We start from the raw sequence: 19,822 nt of genomic DNA, 5'->3' as shown, positions 1-19,822 counted from the left end.
ATGGTCAGCATGACTGAAAGAAGTAGAAGGATTAAACCTTTCCATTACGCTCCCTTTTGATCATTAACTGATCGCACAAGAATTTAAAAATATGACACAAACATCACAAACACAAACATTTAGTCACAGTAAGGTGGAGGTACAGGTCAGGCTCCTGCTCAGTCAGGTAAACTAAACCAGCTGGGTTGAGCTAGCTCAGTGTTTTCCCCTGAAGTCAGCATGATGGTGATAAACACTGCTGGTCATATGCTCTAACACCTCAGTATGTGCTGTGGATGGTTTTCTCTCTTCACTAGCAATCATGACCTTGTCCTATAAAGTAGGTGAACAACTATAACTACACTGGTGACTGTTTTTATTTCTTCTATTTTCTTTTTGTCTGAAAGAGAAAACAAAGAGGTCATCAGTGCAACTCTGAGTATCTGTATTTCTATCCTGTAACTGTCAAGATGCAAGTTATTATACATGTGTATGTAAATGCATCAATAACAGTTACCAGGGTGCCGCCTGGTGGCATTACCTGAATATGCTCTGCATTATTTATCTATTCTATTCTATTCTCCATATCAGAAAGCCTAGTTATTCTATTTTCAATCCATTGCTACCTCCCCATGCAGGAGTCTCTGACAGCACTGAGCAGCTCCTTCAGTGGCAGGCTGCAGCACCCACGGTGTGGGACGGAGAGATTTCGCAGGTCTTTCCTCCCCACTGCTGTCAGACTCCACAACAAAGACTTTTGCAGCTGATCAAACACACACATGTGCATTAAGACTAAGTGCAATACTGTTTTCTGACAAAGTTATATTTTTACTCAGTTGTATATAGCATTTGTATTCTATTTTTATCCTATTATACATTTTATATTATTTCATTCTATTCTATTCTGTAAAGTTGTGTACAGTATATTATTCTTATTGTTTTCCAGTGTTCTCTAATTGCTAATTAACTTTGCACTGTCCACTCTCTGCTGTGACATGCAAACATGTAAAACCTGAATCAGGGAGAGCAGCAGCAACAGAACAGAATCAGTGAGCAGCTGTGACATCGACTGAGTCAGAAACAACATGAACAACATGGATTCATGCTAATTATCCTCGTTCTGTTGTTGTGTGGCTACAGAAAGGGTGAAACGTTTCTTATTGATTATTGGCTGAAAGTGATTCATAATTTCTAACGTTGTGACACAACATGTTAAATAAACTGTGTACAAAGCACCATCACAAGTTTAATCATTTGTACTGATCCGTGTTTTGACAGGTTATTGCAACACACATCTCATCAGACAGCAGCCCCACATCTTCAGCACCTTTTAGTCTTTGTCAGTTTTTCAGTTGTATTTGTTCTGTTTTTTGTTTCAGGTCCATAACAAGCCATGGCCAACATGCAGCTTTAACACAATCTTACCTTTTGTGTATTTTACTAATTATATTTTCTTTCATCTCCTTTATTTAAACGTTGTTTTCAAGCTCTGAATCAGCAGACATGGCCTTACAGTTCAGATTATACTGCCCCCTGTGCCCCCTGTTGGTGTGACATTATCTTACATCATGTTGAGACTTTTTCTCGTGCACCTTTTTTTTATGATGGAAATCCAGAAACTACACCCAACCCTTTTGCTTTTTCCTATCCTCCTGATAACCACCTGACCTTCCTGATCCCCGCCCCTCTGCTTCCTCCTCATACTCTGCTGGTTAACTTGGTTGTTTGGACACCATACATTGCACTCGTACAGAGTGGAGAAAACTGTAGATTATTTTGATAAATGCAAATCTTTTTTTAAATTAATATAGTGATCTGTTTTATTTAAGAAGCAATAAGCAGTAAAACTACAAGATCAAACTGTAAATAAGACAATACAGAATAACGTCTTTCTTCCTCTGAACAGACTGTGATGCCTATGTGTGTAAGAGATAGTTGTTGGTTATGTCTTTTCTCCAACAGGTTTATTTTTATCTGCTGAAAGTCAGATACCTCATAAGAGGAAATGAAGCCTGTGGTTTATTTTATTTAAAGTCAACACAGCACAGTGGAAATGTGCAGGTATGACAATGTGTGAAAACAGTTTAAAAGTAGCTTTATTGTGGTGATGACACATGCTGGACTAAAGAATAAATAAAGCATGTGGGCATCAAGAGAAACGGTGAAAAGCTTGTTTCTCACGCTCACGTCTTTAAGAGTCTCTGCATGGACGTGCTGTAAACGTTCATTTATCTCTGACATACATAAAATCATCCATCACTCTCTCTGTCCACAACATCATATACAGACATGTTTATATATATATATGTTAATATATGTTAATATAATATATTAACATATATGTTAATGTATTTTACCTTTCAAACACAAAAGTGATGGGAAGAAGAAACACACCTGCTGTTAAACAATCTAAAAAAACCCGGATGTCAACATGTTTGTATGTGTAGATGATACTGCACCAAACCTTAATTATAACCTTTGTAAGAAAGTGTTTGACAGGATTAAGGATGGAGGCTGTGTTTGCAGGCTTTAACTTAGATTGATTTTATAGACTGTATATTGACAATGGCCACTGTCTCGTTTTTTGAGTGATAAACTGAGGTATACTGCATGCTCATATTGTCATGATCCTGGGTCCTTTTGACCCAGCGTTTTGTGTTTTCTCTTCGCGATTTTGGTTCTGTTCTTCCTCTGGTTAGTGTTTACTCTGTTCTGCCCGTGTGTTCCTGTATCTAGTCCGCGTTTCTTAGTTTGTGTCCTTTCATGTGTAAGTTCCTGTTTTATTGTGAAGGTCTGCGTCTTATGTGAGTGTTTTCAGTTTGCCTCCCTAGTCTCGTCATGTTTATCACTCCCAGCTGTGTCTCCCACCTGTGTGTAATCTCCCTATGTTCTCTGAGTGTATTTAAGTTGTATTTTCTGTCTTAGTAATTGCTGGTTCGTCTGTGTTGTTTCCCCTTGGTCTCCCTGCGTCTTCCCGTATGTATTTCTCCGGACCTCCCTGCATCCTCGTTCTGGTTTGTCTTATTAGTTTACCCAGTTTAGGTTTCCAGTTTCATGTTTTGTCGCCACCGCTGTTTGTACTTACCCACCCCTGTAAATAAACACTCACCTGCACCAGAGCTGCTGCCTTTTGGGTCCTTCCTACATTCCACACGGCTTGCCCCGGCAATCCGTGACACATATGGAGGGGAATAGCTGATCACAAAGTTACCACACCTTAAAGCTTTCACTGCTCTGTTGTCTTTTTGGACTAATGTGGGCGGACCCTATAATAACTTTTATAGTGTGAAAGATGAAGTCCATTTAGACAGGTTATGGAGAGCCAGACAACCATTCATGTTCGCATCTATACCTAGTTGCAATCACCTGAATCACCAGTTAACATAATAATATATGACTTTTGACTGTGTGAGGAAGCCAGAGTACCTGGAGAGAACCCAGACAGGTAGAGGGAGAACATGCAAACTCCACACAAAAATCCTCAGCTGGTGGATTAAAACCTGCAACCTTCTTAATGTTTAATGTCTGTGTAGGTTCTCAGTCATCCATCTCATGGTGATCTAAGGAGTTTGGAAAGAAAGTGACTAAACTTCTTTAAGTTTCTTTAAGACGTGTCACCTCTCATCTAAGAGGCTTCTTCACTTCTAGAGGCAAACAGTGGAGACTCCAGAGTATTTTAACCTTAGTGGGAGTTGTCTCTTAAAAAGGTTCGTAGACCCAATACTAATCATGTGTGTCATCACATGAGCCAAGGTGTGAATAAAGGTTTGGGTCATTATGCTGCATTGAAGACTCCTCTGAACTCGGATGTTGGAAATTGGGAGTGACGTCACTCCCGAGTTAGCATGTTGCAGAAAAAGCTAGGAAACACAGGATTTGTTTTGGTTCTTGGTAAATTAGAGCCACGCAGGTATGAATAGCAGTGCAGCATAATACTTGTTTTTTTGACTAATTGGTGCTCAAACCTAATCACGGCTTTTTTAGTGAGTCAAAAATACACCACAGTGGCAGTACAGACTTTGTTGTGGCCAGATGACTGGAGAGTGGCGCGAGCCCAAAAGCAGACGGTTGAGACAGGAATGAACTTAACAAAAAACAAGCCGTTTACTTTAGGCTGGATCAACAATATAAACAAAAGCAAACAGAAACTAGGACGATGTTAACAGTAAACTAAACTGGGGAAAACTAACACTAGACACAGTGAACATGAAACCTGAATGTGGCTAACATGGACATGAATACCTGAGACTTGACTGAACAGAAACATGGCACATGGTGAAAAGATGACCTGCCAACGAACAAATGAAAACTCACACCAAAAATACACAAGAGGCTGACGAAGGAAGTGGAACACACGGGAAACACAACTGCAATAAACATAATGACGCACAAGGAAGACAAACCAAACACAGGACGTGATACTGTCAAAATAAAACAGACAAAACGGAAAAAGACACCTGAACCGGGGAAGAAATAGACATGGGGACATAGAAGCAGAAATGGGAGGTGAAAACAGTGACATGACTGGACACAACACACGTGGACATACAAGACTGACAGAGGCGACATGGAAGTACGAGGGGAACGTGGCAAGGGAACAAGGAGACGAGACACGGACATGACTAAGGAACAAACACAGAGGACGTGACTCAGACAGGAAACAGGGAATGACACAGCGACAAGAAAACATCGATCAGAAATATGACTAAACTTGGATGCAAAACCAGGTCTAACCTCAATACTAACTAATAGAAAACTAAAAGATCACAACACAAAGAAATCACAAAAACACAAAAAACTCAAACTGCTGGGTCAAACGACCTCGAACCATAACAGTTTTACTCCTGTTTATGTTCAGTGCCGCCATCTTGGATCGTTAACTCAGAGTACGCTGGTCTGCTCAGACTTTCAGAGTGGGAGATCTGAGTTGAGGAAGCGTTCCACAAAAAAAAATTGTGAATGGCAACTTCGACTTATTCAGGAATTCTAACCAGAGATTTCAGGAGAGACCTTGCCTCACCCTATCATGTGACCAATTCAAGGTTCAAGATAGGTACTGGTATCCGGTGCTATCATGGCACCGTTTCTGACATAAACAGGCCGAAAAGCAGCGCACATTTCGGTGCTTTATTTCGGTGCTTTTTTTTCCTGAGATGTGATACACTTCAGATTCTAGCCAATCATTTTACCTTTCCAAGGATAGTAGGCGGGCCCAGGTACACACGTTCTTTTAGAGCAGAACTACAGATTAAAAATGCCCAAGGCGAAGCGGTCAAAAGTCTGGCTGTACTTCACAGCCAAAGATGCAAACTCAGCAGCCTGCAAGAAGTGCTTTAAGGTGATACTGTGCAAAGGAGGTAACACCGCGATTCTGATGAAACACCTGGCGACGCATAGCATTTTTTTTTAAAGCCGAGAAATGCACCGTACCTACTATGGGTGTGATGCCTGTCATCGGACCGGAGTTAGTAACATCCCGCAAGAACCCGAAGAGGAGAGTCCTGGCCCCTAGCCCTGCCAGTGTAGCAGAAATGATGAGGATGATGATGGCAGCAGCAGCCGTTCTTCTCTGCGTGAGTAGCTTAATGTTGTTCGTGTGTAATTTACGTTGAGTAGGCTAACCACGTTATTACATTAATGCATGTAAGGTGAACTAGCAAACGCTGTCGTAGTTACATGCGGCTGTCTTCTTGTTTGATGGCAGATACTCCCTTCACCCTGGCCAAAAAGGCTAAAATGACCAAAGAAAAAGTGGGAAACAGCTAAACATGAGAGGTTTTTGGACAAAGTTTGTGTTTTTTCCATTGTTTAAGCACTGCTTCCAGCCAAGAGTGATACAATATATGCCCCATAGCTGCAGAAAAGGCTAACATTGTTATCTTTTTGCAAAAAAACTAGCTAAACATGAGAGGTTTTTGGACAAAGTTTGTGTTTTTCCATTCTTTAAGCACTGGTTCGAGCACCGTTTAAGCACCGGCACCGTTTCAAAAGTACCGGTTTGGTACTGGTATCGGATAAAACCTAAACGATACCCATCTCTAGTCACGACACGACACTGCACAAATCATATAAAAGTCTCTGAGAATAAAACATAAATATGTCACCTGACCTGAAACAACAGAAGATAGGAATAAAACACAAGAAGCAAGCCTGCATGTTTGCAGTGGACAGGAAATGTGAACACGTCACATGACTGCTGTGGTCAAAGCTACAGGAGCTGTTTGAGGTTTGTATAAAAGGAAAGGAAGCACAGAGAGGCCACAGTCAGAAGAAACACTCTGGTCTTATCTGTATTAAATGCAGCTTCTCTTTTTATTATTGATGTAAAGTCAAAGTGTTTGAGATCAGCTGAGGATCAGAGTGCAGCAGGGCTGGATGTGAGGATGGGGCACTCTTTGCTCTGCATGACGGGGTTATTGTGTAAGTACATTTGTGACATTGTTTGAATGGCACTGATTAATGAAAGTGTTTCTCATGTGTGAGAATTAGAGTGTATCACTGGTTTGAAGTGTTTATGTGAGAGTTTGAACAAAGCATATTTGTGATGTTTATGAAAGTTACAGACAAATGTTGGCTGGTTCCTTGGTTCAGTTTAGTCTGGAGTATCGTGTTGGATACATCACTGCTTGTTGCACTTGACTCATTGTCGTTGTCTTTAAGGTCATATATTAATACATTTTAAATTAAACTTTTATAACATTTTTTATAACTATAAGTTTAAAAATGTTTTCTCATGTGTCAAACGTACTTTTTATGCACAGAGACAGAAAAATACTCTTAAACTCTTAAAACTAATGTCCTAATTTAGTTTGTTTTGTTTGATTTTCCGTCAGTTTGATCCTAATGATGTTTTATCTTTACTTCATTACTCTCTTCTACGTTAATGCTGATGCTGAGACATGGTTATTTTTCTCTCCTTTTTGATGCTCAATAAATAATTAGACTTTTATTTTTACTTTTTAATGTTAACAAAAGACAATCAGATTTTAGAAATTCAAACATCTGCAGTGAAATGTCAGAGATAGAAAATATCAGAGTAGTTTTATTATCATAGAGACTAGAGTCTAGAGTAGGGTTAGATATCTACCCTGTGTTGTTATTAATCAATACTAAAACAGAATGAAGATACTCATTTGCATCAGTGTTGATATCCATAGTGTTGTCTTGGCTTCCTCCAGCTGAGGCACAATTTGATGTATAAAGGAGCCATCGCACGCCAGATTTACGCTCTCGCATGTGTGCATTGTTGACCTTTGAAGTGTTTTTTGTGCTTCTTCCTTTCCTGCTGTATTTCGCTACACTTGCCAACCAATGAACATTCAGCAGACGCTGACATCATCAACTTCAAACAGCGTGCAGTCAGGACCTTAGAGGATACACGATAGCATGTGTTGGGTGGGTGAAAGTCCCTCCCCCTCTCTGTCCCAATGAAAAGTCTACACAGACGACACTTTTGCAGGACTCTGCTCTCGAAGCTGAATCCTGCTTCTGTGAATCAGCTGCGCTTTGATAGTTTGGAGGGACACATAGTGCCACCTGCTGCAGAGATATTATTAAATAGTGATTAAAAATCTTTAAATAATATCAAACTTAAAACATTAAAATGTAACACTGTTGTAAAAAAGGATAAGATATGAATGCTGTAGAAACTCATTAACCTGATGATGTAGCACACAGAGCAGTAAAATAAACATTTTTATTCCTGTTAACTATTTTATCATTGAGTCCAGTCTCAGTGCTGCTGTTGATTTCTGAGGCTCTGAAAGTTTAAACTGGAAACATGTAAACCTTAGAGGTTACAGTCCCACAGCCTAAACAAGGAAACATGGAAATCACTGTAGTTTGTTTGGAGATCAAAGTGAAATTAATTTGATTTGATTGATTTGGTTCTGCCAAATTCTGTCCCTACCATCTGAATGTTGGAGCAGAAACTGAGACTCATCAGACCACTGTGTGGTCACAGGACGCTAAAAACAATGTCTTTCGCTATTAATACAATTATAACAGTTATAGCTACCTACAAGGCAACACCTCTTCCAGCTGTCTTAGGGTGAGAGACGGAGCACAGACAGGTCACATCAGGGGTTAAAAACACCTTTAATTAGTTCCAGAAGTGTCTGCTTGCAGGCAGAGGGAGTTTGGTTTTACTCTGTAGATATTGTTAAGGTTCAAAATATCGGGGATGGAGACAAGAGAAAAACCACAATAACAACACTGGTCCGGTCGGGTTGAGTCAAACGATGATTTTTAATGATCACACACGTGGGAGATGGACACTGATGCAGACAGCCTCAAAATCTCAAAATGGTGGAGCATTGCTCAAACTTTTATAGCCTCTGGTGCCTCCACCTTATCATACAAAGCATAAACATTCACATGCCTTCTCTCACACAGCGCCTAAGCTACGACCTTGGCTCCCCGTTTATCTGCTCCTGCTGGGATGGGGCAGAAAACTCCAGTATATTCTGTTCTCTTCTAATCAGACAAATAAGGCGATGACTTTCTGCAAACAGTATTTCTTATAACTCAGCAGTATAATGCATCATAAAACAATATCATTCATTCACAATAAATCAACAGTTTAATATAATGCACATCAGTTTAACTAATGCAATAGTTATCAGCTTCTTCTAATTCAGGAGAATAATGCAAACTAAAACTACATAATAATTCACAATCTTTAATTAGGGGTCTAACATGGCATAAAATAATATTAGAATCTAACAATTCCCCTTGATGAGGTCATTAGAATAATGACCTCACCAACACCCTTCAATTCAGTGTGGCCGGGTTCATCTCTTCTCACTCCTGAGGTCCTTTGTCCCCCTGAGGGGCGAACCATATGTGGGATGACCTCTGTGTTTGCGCAGTTCAGATGTAAGAAAAACTATTATTCCAACAATAGCGGGTACAGATGACACTCCCCAGGTCTCCCACAGCTTTTAGCCTTTATTTTATTGCTGCAGCTACCAGTGTCGTCCAGTTGGGTGATCCTCTGCTCTTCATTTGTCAACCTTAGGGGTTAGACAACCCTTCAGTCGTGGCACAGATCAGGGGATTATTCTGCCCCGATTTCAAACAACGATCTGTGTATCCTCCAGAAAAAGGAACAGGAAGGTGTTCCCCTTTTTGCCCAAAAGCCTCTCGAACTTCGTTGGTCTGGTGTTCCCAGATTTCCGCCAACCCCTTCATGGTTATTGCTGTGTTTATGGGATCCATCCTTTTGTGGTGACTAGCTGGAGCCCAAACGCCATGACCCTTGGACCCAGTTGATGTCTCGGCAGTCACTGTGTCTGTCTCTGCTGCGGAGGATCCTCGCATATCTGTGACCTCGTCTGGTGTCTGTTCCTTTCCCTGTAAGAGACAGAAAACCAAAACACCTCTCTTCCTAACCCTAATAATCTAATGTTGTTATCTACTGACCTTCTAGTGATTCAGAATTGGTTTAAAACATTCAGAATGTCCCAGGGACTTATTCTAATCATATCCTATGTGTGTGTAAGCGTGTTTGCATTTAGCCCTCTGCACTCAAAGTCAATACCTGCAATATATCAGTCCGGACAATCACGCCGAACGAAGCTTATGACCTTCAAAAGACCAAGTGCCAACTCATTATAAGCACATTTGCAAAGTGTGTCTGAAAATTATTGAAACCACTCTTTTTAACAAAAGACAAAGAAATTAACAAATCTTCTAAACGCTATTCAGTTCATTTCAATTATTAATGCTTAAACATAGACGTTATGATCTTATGGTTCTCACTAATTCTCTACACAAGACCAGAAACTTCTTGGACCGCTATTAGCTTAAGTTTTACCATTCCTAAGGTATTAAAGACACAAAAGAAGTTATAAAATTTTTCAAATACTCCTTGTTTGATGTTAAAGCTCAACCTTCCCCCCCCTTTTTTGACACATTCCAATGTGTCAAATCAACGGAGCTAGAACATTCAAAAAAAAAAGTTAGGCAGCTACAAAGTTTCCCAGACTCTTAAGGTGATCCGCGTGTAACGTTCTGACTCAGGTATTTAATATTTTAATAAATGTCGTTTAATTAACTGCCACTACTTAAACTAAACTTAAAGACATAATTGAAGAAAAGATCACAAAGAATAACATGATATCAGTGTTTTGTAAGCACGTGCGGCCTTCTATGCTCGAAGCCTTTTCCCTCAATAGATCAGTCAGACATTCGCGCTGACTGTAGCTTTTAACCCTTATTAACTTGAGCACAACTCTACAATGAGCAACAAGTTGCAATATGTATAAAAATGATCATGGTTACACCTGCAATGAAAAATTATATCATTATCCTAACACCTGTAAATAGAAGATTCATCAGAGGTTATAACAATCACAGGAACACAGATGTTAGTATAAGGTCAAAAGCTTCAATAAATGATCATCGATGCAATGCTTGTTGCATGATTCTCATACAATAATAATGCTGATATTAAAAATAACAGTAAAACACCCCCTTTTATCCCGTTTCACTTGACACCTAAACGTTTATAAATGCCTCTTTTATTCTTAATTTTATTTCCCCCTGTTCTCCCCTTACTGACCACAGCAGGGGGATCTTAGTTTTGAATCAGCCATGAATCCAGCTCACCTGATTCATCAGTGAGCTCCACCATCACTGGCGTCTGACAGGGTGGCGCTGCATACTCTTCCTTTAATGTCACTATTTTCAACCTGTTAATTAGAGTGTTTAAACCTGAAGTCGACTACGTCCACAACAAGTCAATACAGCTGTAAATGTGGCCAATTATCAATCTATTACCAATCAATAACAACAGATAACTTCTATTTTATGAATGCTTTAAATCAACCACTCACCCAGAGGATCTCCAATCCCAGGAAATTCCTTCTCCTCCTTTAATGAGTCTGTCCTCCTTCCATGCCCTGGTAACTGGTCCATCCAGAGCCATATGATCTCAAATATACATGCAACAAGCCAAACCACACCTTGGTCACACCAACCCTTTTCCGCCCCGAAGATATCCAATGCCATCCTAGTATGGACTGTCAAAAGTGGCTTTAACGCTGACTGTTCTGACAATCCATTTTATAACGTTTCCTGGTCAGATTTGCCAATCTCCGCACCAGGGTTTTAAACGTTTCGCCATTTTCATTAGTTGCTATTTTTATTTAGTTTCGACTCCAGATTTTTCAATTTTTACCAGTTGTAATTACTTTTTACCAATTCTTTGCTAGTTTAGTCTAGTTTTTATTTTCTGAAAATCCTTAGTTTCAGTTTAGTTTTAGTTGTGTTTTGCAAAAATTAAATGTAACAAAATCTCAGTTCCATCATATCAATCATGCTCTTCTGGTTATCCTTGGGTGTTGAGACTAATAACTATTAACTCTTGCCGCACCGAGTGTTCCTAATTTTGGTTGAAGTGAATTGATAACCTTTTGAAGGCGATTGTTTCACACCTTTATTTAGATGTCCCAGTCCTGTTATCTCGGGATACATCACGCTGCCTTATCTGGGGTTAGCTGTTTTCGGGGGATGCGGGTGTCAGCCGGTGATCGGCTGTGATCAGCTGATCACGGGGCCGGGGTTAAAAGAGAGACGCCACCCACCTGTTCGCCGCTCAGACATCAGTATCTTCGTGTCAGGAGCTCCGAAACTCTGCCGACGTCAGTCTCCGCCTGATTCAGCAACTGTGAGTTACAATCCCTTTCAATCCTTTTTCTCTTCCCGGCTCCGCTCGCTCTCTGTCTGTAACGACCGTTCCGAAGCCACGCTTCGTGCACTGGTCATTACTAGAATAACTGCGTGTCTGCTCCAAACCCACCGCTAGCCTTCGCCGTGCTTGGGTCTAGCCAGCACGCCACACGGGCACGCCGAATTACTGTGTGTAATCCGCCCGGCCGTGACAGCGGGTTGAGTGGGGGAGCTCTTCAAGGAGGGGGAGTGTGCTCCCCCTGATGAGGTCTTCTAGGTAAACTAGGTTAACCTTCTTGTGTGAGCTTTTCAAGTGCACTTCGAGGTTTGTGGGATTTTTAGTTTTATAGTTGTCCCTCATAACCCCCTGATGGCCCAGTAATTCATTTTTGCGCACTGTAGTACACATTTTAGTTTTTGCTTGTAGCTCTCATACTCTACTTGCCACTCCTCTAAGTCCTGATGTTTCTTAGAGAGGACAACAGTACCTTTAAAATTATATCACATGTGTGGGAGTGTGGCCTTGTCAATTGTTTTTCCCACCTTTTCAAAATGGCTGGCGTGCCCACAAGCACATTTTATGGAAGAAAGAAAGGTAAGCTTGATTTTTACATTTAAAATGTTTTGTTAAACTCAGATTTTTATTTTATTCAAAAAATAAACATCTAGTAAATGATTTGAGGGGTCTTTAAGAATTAGGCTTATTTAGTTTCACAGAGAACATAACTAATTTATTAATGTGTGCTCTACACATTGGGACTTTGTACTTATATTTCACTGTTTCCTAGTAGACAACTTTTGACAAAGGCGGAGAAAATTCTTAACAGAGTTATTAAGGGAGATTCAAACATAGATTTTTCAGAGGATGAGAGTCATGTGAGCCAGGTAGGAGAGGGTGAGAACCCGGTAGGAGCCACACAAAGATTATCGAGATGCAGTGGCAGATGTAATAGAGAAAAACACAGGGCCACCTAAAATCTGTCATCCCATTTAGTGCAAAACCAACATGTAGGAGAATCTGGAATTTTTTGATTTTGAGTTAAAAATAAAATATGGGTAAAATGCAGAAATCTTTTCCAGTAAAGTAAAAAAAACAAGAGTCGTAATTATATTTGAATCCATGACACCTAATTGTTTCTACAAGATCACGTCGTTGCTAAAAGTTATCAGTGATCTCAATGTGTGAAAAGAACTCACAGTATCTGGAGTTCAGGCTCCTCTTGGCTGAAAAACCTGGGACAAACATGTGAACAAGACCTGAATAGTACCAGTAATGGAGACTTCTCTCCAAAGATCAATAAAAGGAAGCCCCCGTCCGATGAGAGTGTAGCAAAATATGGTTAACTCCACTTGCCTGAAATGGTTAACAGTCCAAGGCATTTCAGTTGTAGAATGGTTGCAACAGTAAAACATATGTGAGATGTGGGAAGTGCCAAATGTTCCTTTGTGTCTCCAAATAAAAAATAAAAAATCACAGTACTTCCTCAGATATCATAAATGAATTGACTTTTGCAAAATAGAAAGCCCAGTGCAATCACTTGTTCCTGAACCAATGGCTTACAGCTAGTGAAGTGTCAGTGACTTCTAAGTTGATCCCTGATCTACAGTTTTATGACATTGTTATATAAATCAGTTTTAATATCCTGCTTACAAAAATTTCAGTGGAACGTGTAATCTTCTTAAATAGCTCTTGAACGTTGTTTGTTTCACCTTCGTGATCAATGAACTCCCCTTGTGCACTGTGGTGCACATGTTGTAAAATTTAAATAAAATTAGTTAAAAACAATTTTGTTTTTGTAATGTGTTTATTTTACCGTCCCAACACTTGATTTATCTTAAAAAGAAAAAAGAAAAAAGAAAAAGAAAAAATGAAAATACTTATCAATGCAACTAAACACATTTTGCTATAAATCCAATTAATTTTAGTTAATTTTGTGAACATTCATTACAGTATTAGTTAGTTTTCCTTTTTGTTTTGATTTTATTTCCGTTAACGCAAATTTTTTCCACTTCTAGTTTTCATTATTTCATTTGTTGTCTTTAATAATAATAACCTTGCTCTGCACACTGGAATAAACATAATCAGTATGATCAACATTTTGCTGCGTATCAATTCACCTTTTTTATTCAAATGCTCCAGCCTTATGTGGTTTGTGACATGTGTTGATCTAAACCTCCACTCTGTCTCTAAATGTTTGAAGAATTTTTTAAGTTCAGGGTCAAATTTTGAGAATTTGACCATAAGTGAAAGTTATGGCATTATCACCCCCTTTGGGGATTACCTTTTTCCAGTTTTGATGATATTCCTCCCCATTCTCTATTTTTTGCAAGTACCCCTCTTCGGTGGCGAGAAACTGTTGGTGTGATCAAGCGGGTGCTGTAAAAACAAAAGCTCAGGACAGAACAGTCACCAGTCATGTACTTCATTCAAAATTAACATATATCAAACTTCATATTGATCCTCTGAGTGTAATGGTACATTTTAATTTGCACTTCTCAAAACTAAAAACAATATTTTCTTTATTTTACCCTTGTTCTTGTGCAGCACCACCCCTCAGCACATGCCCCTGTTATTTTATCTTACTTTTAAATTGTTGACTACTTCAAGAAAGCACCCAAAAGACGGGGACCAGTGTTTATCATTACATATCTCCATTTTGAGTGTGGCTGTCTATCATTCCCCTGTTATTCATAGACCTCGGTGGAGGGTTTTTTTTTTTTTTTTTTTACCTCTAAAAAACTTAATTGACTTTTTACAGTGACCCACTATGGTTAATAATAACATGCTCAGTCATGAGTGGAATCAAACCTTTTCTTCACTTTAGCATTTAACATTCCCAACCATATAATATGATACATTAATTAAAACACAGCTACTAAAACACAATTTTCTTAATGCAAACATCAGTAACTCAAAATTAGCAACCAAAGGGTTAAGTCTGCAGTTCACACTGCTGTGAAGCTACAGCCTCCCCCTTTAGTCTCTGTCATTCTTCTGTTCTTGCAAACAAAACAAAGCAAGACAAAACCTCCACCCCTCTTTTACAGGCTGGGTGAATTGTCTGTGGACATTCAATAATCCTAAAGTCGGCACCATTTTTGTCTCAGTATCAAGTCAGTTAAAACTTTTAGTCGTCAGTCCATCACAGTCCAGTCACATGCATACATCCACACACATTCGTACCAGAAGTTGCTGATAATGGAGTCTCACGCGCAACCTATTCGAGGCTCCATCACCAGCAAGATGACGTCATCATTTTAAAGGAAACAGTTCCTTGTTTGTTTTTCCTTCTTTGGACTGGATTGACTCGCTGCAATCCTTTTAGGCTTCAGGATCAGTGTCCCATATAAGTGAATTTCTCCCAAGCCCATTATAATCATGGAGAAAAATACTTTGTGACTGTTTTCAATAAGAATATTTTATAACACTTTAAAATTCACTCTCTCAGGCCTGGATTAAAGAGCTGATTTGTTAAATCAGGAACTCACAAAATACCAAAATATCACCACCGGTGGATCATACCTCTCTGATGTTCTTATCTCAGTGCACTGTAACAAAAGAAAAAACAAACGTAAACAATAAAACACTCATATAATAACAGATACTGGGGCCCATTGCAAACATGTCCAAAGTTCAAACCATCTTTCTCTCTCTTATAGAAAGAGAACAATCCAAACCTCACTGATAGAATCAACCTAGTGTCAAACAAAACCCAAAAATCAACCAAAACTTCACACACTATATTGTGTAGGCATACAGGCACCATAACTCCTTTTTTTTCACTGACAAATACATGTTGGATCAACTTAATTCAATAGTAGACACTGGTTACACACAAATGTTTTGCTTTGGCAGAAACTTAAACAACTGAGTCAAATCAACACAACCTTTTCATATTCTCTCCGAAATAAAACTCACACCATTCACTCATCATTTTCACTCTGTACCACTGCTCCTTATCAGGCTGTGTGAAGCACAGTACACAATTCAGTGGAGGCCTTAAGCCATAAACAGACATCACGCACAGACATTGTTTTCACAACCAAACTACTTTAGACCTTGTCCCCTAAATCTACACAGATGCCCTCTGTGTGGCATGAAATGCATTTAACCAATAAACAATCAATGAGTTCTTATAGTTGTAACCGACTCCATATTCGGATGTTTGTGTGCAGCATTTGTTAGTAAAGCATTCTTCATTGCATCAGCGTGTGTGTGTATCACTCTTTATTGCACAAGCTTGTAGATGTGTGTGTGTGTGGATCACTTCTCAGTGAATTGAATCAGCATTTCGATTTTTTTTTTTTTTTTTTGCACGTGTGTGTGTCATTTCTCACTCAATCAACGAGTGTATATGTTCATATGTGTGTTTCTCTTCATTCTGAGTCAATGCATGTAGATGTGTGTGTTTGTGTTCATCACTTTCCTGTTCTGGTGTTCTGGGTAAACCACGGCCTGAAGCGTGCCCTGGGGTCCTGCCCTCCTCCTTTTCAGTCCGTTTGCATCCGTTGGTGCTGCTGCTCAAAGTTCTGTCCATACTGGTTCTGGCCCCAATTGAGGCAGGTCTTTTTCTCCAGTATCCTGCATCTTCTCCTTATTCCACTCCTCCTTAGCTTGACCCTTTTTCTTCTGTAGCTCCTTCAGGGTTTTAATACGCAGCTCAATCGTCTGGATGTCAGTGTCAAGCTCCAGTCTACGCTGCTGCTCCAGCTCTTCCTCTGTTTCTCCCAGCCAAGTCAAGACTTTGTTCAGGTCAAAGTTCAGCTGCTGTCACTGCTGCTTGTTCTGCTTTGTTCTCATCTCCTTGTTGAGGTCCTGAGCCTGATTTCAAGTCGTGTGTCTGGGACTCCAAGTCTGATGGGTTCGATAATCAGCCAGCTCCTCCTGAGCCATGCTCAGTTTTCTGCTCTGATGCCTTGAGCTCTTACTGAGGGGCAGAAACCTCACAATCTTTTCCGTCCACTTCAGATTGAAGTCCATCGATGTTTTCCTTGCTTTGCTCCACGGCCTTTTGCGGCTTTGCTGTTCGGCTCTTCTCAGAGGTCAGCTCCTGGCCGAGCCCCGACACCTGTGCCTTCAGCTCATTTTCTCCTGGTGTTTTGTCCATTCTGAGGTGCCTCCTGACCTCAGTTACTCCTCCTGTCTCTGGCACGCCCTTTTTGCTGCCCGATGGTCATTGTTGGTCCGTCACTATCCTGCACAGTTTTAATGCGGAGTGGTTAAGGTCAGCATTGTTTTGCTCGGCCTCTCTTTTCATCTGGGCTTAATGGGCGTCTCGTCACAGCTCTGTCAGCTGAAGCTGTCTTTTTCCATATGGCAAGAGTGTGAAGAGTGTGTGAGAGGGGTGTGTCCGATCAGGCACAATGCTGATGGCTTTGCGAGTGCCTCGTTTTCCAAATCCAGATGTTTATTTGTCACATACACAGCAACAGAGAGAACAGTCTGTTGTTGGAATGGCTGAGGTCCTTCACGATCTTCCTGGCCTTGGTCCAGCACCACCTGCTGTAGATTGAGTGCAGGTCAGGGTGCTCGGAGCGGATGGTGCGCTCAGCTGATTGCACAACCCTCTGTAGAGCTTGTCTGTCCGGCATGGTGCTGTTCCCGAACCAGACAGTGATACAGCTGCTCAGGATGCTCTCGATAGTTCCTTTATATAAGGTGGTCAGAATCGGTGGTGGGAGCCAGGCCTTTCTCAGTCTTCTCAGAAAGAAGAGACGCTGACGGAAATCTCCTCGTGTAGTGAAACGGGCCTTGGATTTAACGCTCTCCGTCTCTGCTGCATGAGATCGTTTTCCTGCAGCACTGTTGACATTTTCAAGTTGTTGTTGTGGGTCCAGCTGCTTTAGCATTTAGTCAGGGTCACATCAAAGATGGTAAAGGAGAGAGCAACGATGGTAGAGGGGAGAGCAGGAGTCCAGGGTCCGCCTCGGCTTCCCGGGCCGACAAAGCAGCCTGTAATCAAGCATAAAGAGAAAAAACAAAACAAACACAAAACAAAAACAAACGAACAGGAAAATGATGTTATTTTGGCTGCGTTATTCAGAGAGGGGAGAAACAACGGGACCAGGCCCTGTGTCAGCCTTCTCTCCCCCTTTTTTTGTTTTTTCTCTCCATATAATCCACTCATGACCCACTAAGCTGACAGGACAACACAGGTACATGTTAAAATTCTTAAGATCATGTTTAAAAGCACAAAAATTGGAATTTTCTTTCATTTAGTAATCACTTGTATTAATCAATCAGCAGAAAACATGTCACAATTTGACTTTTATTAACCACTAAATTTGTCGTGTCTTTTTTTTTTTTTTTTTTTTTGAAGTTAAGTTGTTGTCCTGCAACCCAGAGAATTTATTTGTTAGTAGTGGATAAACTTTATTATTTAACGGCAGGTATATGTTAAGTTTCACTGCTTTACTTGCTGGAAAATCTTCACGTGTTCATGGGTGTAAGCTGTTTCTTCATTGCGTGTATGTGCGTTTGTAAATGGGCTAATTTAACGTTTTTTCTCAAACGAGGCATTTCTCTAACACGTGCCTCTCTCTCACATTTCTCTGCTTGTGTGGTTTTGTTTCACCTTTTTGTTGTGATGCTCCGGACGCCTTCCCAACCTCCACAAGTCTGTTGGCCCCAATTTTATGTGTTAAAACTTCTCTTAATTTCTCCTTTAATTCTCTGCTAGCTGCTGTCTTTTCCACAGCTGCTGATTCTTGCTGAGTTTGGTTTCCATTACTATAATTTTGCTTCGGCCGCTGTGCTTGTGGGGGCAGTTGGTCCAGGCCCGTAGCCACCTGTATCAACACACTGAGAAATTTATTTAATATCATTTTCATCACTGTTAAATAGACCAGCAGGCAAGACGCCCACCTTTGCACTGCAGACTACATGACAGTCTCCCAACACACTCCTCTCTGAGTTTCAGCTTTAAAACCCAACATCATTCACACCCTAGTCACTCAAAACCTTATTTGTAATATTATAATCAGCAAAATCAGCGTTTTAATTACAGGCATGTATCATTGTTTGCAACTCATAATTATAAAGCTCAAAAACACGCTAAACAGCAACAAAAGTCCTCTGTGCGCGTCACAGCTCATTTGCATGTTCACACACAGTCTAAAAATAGCTCGCAGCGCTGCAGTGCGCTGTCGTCACACACAGGGTCACACAAAGCTCAGACAAAACTCTTTTATTTTATATTACAAAGACGTCTTATATTTACAATCACTGACAGGCCTGACAAGTTCAGCGCCTAACAAATTTCGACAAATTTAATATAACGGGTCTTACCGAAGAAAGTCTCACTTTTTTGTAATCAATCAACCAGTATCAGACTCTAACTGTATCTGGGCTAATCCCTAAAGTCCCTAACTCAATTGAACAGTATCCAAAAAAGCGCATAACACCGTATCTGACGGTGAAGTGGTGAAACCACTTAGTTGTTCTGGAGTGCCCCAGGCTCCACAGTAAACCAACTGACTATCCCTCAAAGAGGACGGGCATTGAGCGTCCCCAACCCCGGCAAGCGTTACCTCTGAGCAATGCGCTTCTTAGCGGACTCTAACCGCCGTTCTATAATAATTTATAACAATATGAAACAACAGTCAACACCCTAAAACAAGAGTCTGACTAAGGCAAGTGCCACCTAGAGGTCAATGGAGCCAACCCTCACTTATAATCACACAGGACCACACTTATAACCAATTTGGACTTTAACCAACAACATGACCAATTCCCTAACAAACTACTTGAGCCTTTATCTCAATGCCTTGGGACTCTAACCCAGCATTTCTTTCATTTCCTTGGGACTCTAACCCAGCATTTCATACTTTTTCAACTTCATTAAAGACTCTTAGCCGACTTTAACTGCATAACACACGCGGATCCTCATCACAATCAAAACAGACCCTCTACCAGTAATTTCAGTGAGTAGACTTTAATTTAGTCATATCCAATTTGGCACACTTTGGAAATAATTCAACAGGTAGTGCCTTACCTTTAGATAAGCCGGCTTATGCCCACTCACATCAGACCACTGGCTCGTGCCTGTCCGTTCGACAACCTCGGACCGTCCAAACTTTTAAATTCCACCCCAATACCACAGGACGAGCCACCAAAATGTTAAGGTTCAAAATATCGGGGATGGAAACAAGAGAAAAACCACAATAACAA

At 40.4% G+C, this 19,822-nt stretch overlaps 1 protein-coding gene across 3 annotated transcripts in view; it reads left to right on the top strand.

Annotated features, from left to right (window-relative positions):
* The window catches only part of LOC113017995 (Fc receptor-like protein 5), a 56,898-nt gene that overhangs the window by 24,347 nt on the left and 12,729 nt on the right, over positions 1 to 19,822 (top strand). The window lies entirely within an intron of this gene.

This window comes from Astatotilapia calliptera, unplaced genomic scaffold, assembly GCF_900246225.1.
Source record: "Astatotilapia calliptera unplaced genomic scaffold, fAstCal1.2 U_scaffold_30, whole genome shotgun sequence".
In the NCBI taxonomy this organism is placed as follows: Eukaryota; Metazoa; Chordata; class Actinopteri; order Cichliformes; family Cichlidae; genus Astatotilapia; species Astatotilapia calliptera.
This window is presented reverse-complemented; position numbering and strand designations above follow the sequence as displayed.